The sequence below is a fragment of the Pteropus medius genome, unplaced genomic scaffold (genome assembly GCF_902729225.1).
Source record: "Pteropus medius unplaced genomic scaffold, Ma_sr-lr_union100, whole genome shotgun sequence".
NCBI lineage: Eukaryota > Metazoa > Chordata > Mammalia > Chiroptera > Pteropodidae > Pteropus > Pteropus medius.
Genome location: NW_024356249.1, coordinates 6,005,532 through 6,008,993, shown reverse-complemented (window position 1 = coordinate 6,008,993; position 3,462 = coordinate 6,005,532). Strand labels below are relative to the sequence as shown.

At 48.3% G+C, this 3,462-nt stretch overlaps 1 pseudogene; it reads right to left on the bottom strand.

Moving 5' to 3' along the window:
• Positions 1 to 1,548: 1,548 nt before the first annotated feature.
• Positions 1,549 to 1,667, bottom strand: LOC120601372 (uncharacterized; annotated as a pseudogene).
• Between the last annotated feature and the right edge of the window lie 1,795 nt (positions 1,668 to 3,462).

Here is a 3,462-nt window from a genome sequence, read left to right as displayed (position 1 = left end):
GGAAATATTAGTCATAACACTATATGAGGATACAAAAATGGATAAGACACTGTCCCTCTCCTGAGGTGGGTTCCAGACTATTCGGGGGTAAGATGCACACAGAGAATTACACATAAGGTAGGAAGCGTTAGGAGGGGAGCCAGGTGGGAACTCGGAGGGAAGAGAGCAAGAAGTCGCTTCTAGAAGGGCGAGAGGAGGTGAGAATCTGCTTAGAAATTGCCATGTAGAGTAAAAGTCACCGGCCATACATATTTTGTGGCAGTGACAGCAAGATAAAATGTGAATGTCTTCTCTGGCATTAACCTCAGAAAGTTAGCCCTTTAAAACCCAGATTCCACGGCGACTTTTAAAAATACCCATTAGCGTGGAGTCTTTTTGAAAGTCTAAATAAATTACATTCATTGGTTTCCCCTTGTCCACACATTAATCTTCTCAAAGGCTGCAGCGCATTCATCAGGCCCGTTCTCCTTCTGCAATTGCCTTTCCCTGTGCGTTCTGCGTAGCTGAGTGCACCCCATCGATTTCTGGGGCCTGCCTGTGGCGAGGTGGGAGGGAGCGTGCTTGCTCGCAGTTCTCAGAACCCCTTGCAGAATCTTCCCCCGGCTTGGGGTCTCACTGGAATTTTCTGTTCCCCAGACATCAGGGCTCTGCCTGGTGACAGTCAGCACACTGACTGAGATTTGCACAACTTCACCACCCCCTCTCCCTAACCTTTCTGAGAGTCTTGGGTGAGCCTCACCTCTCCCTAGGGATTTATGTCATTGAACAACTAAGTAATTTAAACTTATTTGGTGACCTACCTCCAAACACCTGCTTTGATAAATAACCCGGAAATAACCCAGCCAAAGGATCTGAGCCCTTGGACCAGAACTGAGTCAAGGACTGGTGTTCAGCTACAAGCCTGGATGGGGGTGACCTATAAGGAGTACTCCGGGAGAGGCGTTGCTTTGCAAAGAGGCTCCAAGGCTTTGGGTGGAGGTGGGAGCTTGGCTTGTTCATAGCTCCTTAGCTGACCCATGTTCATAGCTCCTTAGCTGTCCCATGGCTTGTTCATAGCTCCTTAGCTGACCGTGAGTCCAGGAAGGATACTCTTTATCTTACAATGTCATGTAGACCAGCTCAGATCCACAGATTCCTAGATCATCCCCCAAAAAGAAGAAAATTAAAACTCATAACATTGGCCCCCTTTGTTTAGCCAAGAGACCTCTCTACAGTGTTTGAGGAGATGGCCTCATCTTGGGACCTAATTAGGAGGCAGCCGGGGTGTCCATGTCCAGTCTCAGAGAGGACGAGATAGCTGTCACTGTAGAAGGTCAGAAGTATGTAGAGGTGCCTCCTTCTCAACCTTTGTCACCTCTTTGCTGTCTGAAACTTGACTGCGTATGTCTGACAATAATGACCAGGCTTCCTCTACCCATTAGCCAGACCATTATTAAAACAATCTGAAAAATAGCATCCCTGGACCTCAAAGGCAGCCCTGGCCCTTGACATCAGAGAGAAATCTTTATTTGATTATTTATCTATTTATTTTATTATTATTATTTTTAACACCTACAGCACCCGGTCTTCCTAGGTGGTCTCCCATCCAAGTCCTAACCAGGCCCGACCCTGCTTAGCTTCCGCGATCAGGCGAGGTCGGGCACGTTCAGGGTGGCAGGGCCGGAGACCTAAGAGAAATTTTTAAGTCATTGTTACTCAGCGTGACAAGGGGAGAGCTCTGAATCTGAGGAGTTGTTTGAACGATTCCCTGAGTTTCTCGTCAGACAAAGCAGGTTGGGATGGTTGGACGAGATGATGCTTGAAGTCCTAGGCATGAATGCCATTATTCTCGTCAGCGGTCTGACAAGTGAGGGACACGGTAGAAAGTGCATCGACCTTGACCTGGGAACAGTTAGAGTTCCAGGAAACCTGAGTGGAGGGAAGAAGGATCAGGCTGGGACAAGTAGGCACCGGAGGAGACTCTTGCCATGTAGATAGACAATACTTATCTTCAGAAATTTGGGTTCAAAAAATAAGCCATCGATCCTCGAGGATGCAGGCTAACATGTTCCCTCAATCTTGGATGTGCTGAAGTCCTTGGAACCAAGACTAGGGTTCAGTTGGAACTGGGGCTCACGGCAAAAGCGTGGCCAAATGGAACAAGGCAGAGGAAATTACTGGAACCAAGGAACTCAGATCGTATGGAGACTGACACCCAAGATGGTTTGATGCCAGCTTCTGGCTATATATGCTTTTAAATTTCTCCGACTAGGGTACAGGGATGAAAAAGGCCGAACCTCAAGTTCTGGTTTGGTGGGCTCCGTTGAAAAAGAAAAGTGTGTTTCAGTTGGTTATTAAGGTTAATTTTGTAGAATGAAATTTTAAAATGCAGAAAGTGATCGAATCTCTTTGCCTATCTGCAGAGACAGTAGAGCCAGCAGAGTCCTACTCAGGGCTGGCTTCTATATCTGTATCTGGAATCGTCCTTTGAGAACCCTTAAAAGTGACTTTTCACACAGATAGTGCGGTGAAGGAAGTGCTCAGCAGGCCCCGCCTGAGAGAGTTACTAGAAATTAACGCAAATGCCAAGGGTGTGCCATCAGCTGGTCTCGGGTCACAGGTAAGCAACTGAGCCACCGAAGATATTCTCAGGAGGTGTTTCTGTGCCCCTCATTTTGTAGAACGTAGAGAGTCTTTTAGTCGGCATTGTGAAAAAAAATCAGAGAGATGACTCTTTGGAATGGTGAAGCAAGAGGGGTATATTGCTGACCTGTGAGCTTCGATCCGGCCTCTTTCCCGGTCCCAAACTTGCCGAGCATCTCTCACCCCATCACAGTCTCGCTTCCACCGCTGCTTCCTATGGAGAGCTTCGGGGAGGGTTGGAAACGAGTTAGGATTCCCACTTCGCATCTGTTGCATCAACCAGCCGTGAGCTCCGTCTCTGAGTAAATTGCTCTCATTGCAAAAATATCAGTTCTGGCTTTCCCGCTTGACTGCCATCTTCATCGTCTTGCTCATCTGGTTAGCACACACCCGTTCGATGTGCTTTGGGGAAAAAAATGTACGTGCCTGTGCACGTCCAGGTTCATACACACCGTCTAGCGTGAGCACGCAGTGGACGGGGAGGCAGAGAGATGACTGGAAGGGCAGAGAGCCAAATTATCCTTCTTTTCCTTCTTGACACGTTCGCGTGTAAGTTGGGAGACCTAAATGCTGGGCTGTAGCGAACACATGAGCTGAGGGGTTGCTACTTGGAATCACACCTGCTGTGCCCCGTCCACACTTGGACCTGATTTAGATGGTCAGGCTCTGAACTGTGCGTCGATGCTGTAATGGGATGAGACTTTCGGAGATTTGGGGAGAGAGCGATGTGAGAGGGGTGTGCATCACTGGGCTAGAGAGTAGGTGGTGGTAGACAGCCCCCAAGGAGGGTCTTCACGATCCCTGATTTCTGCTATTTACATCCTTGTCTAGTTCCTGCCC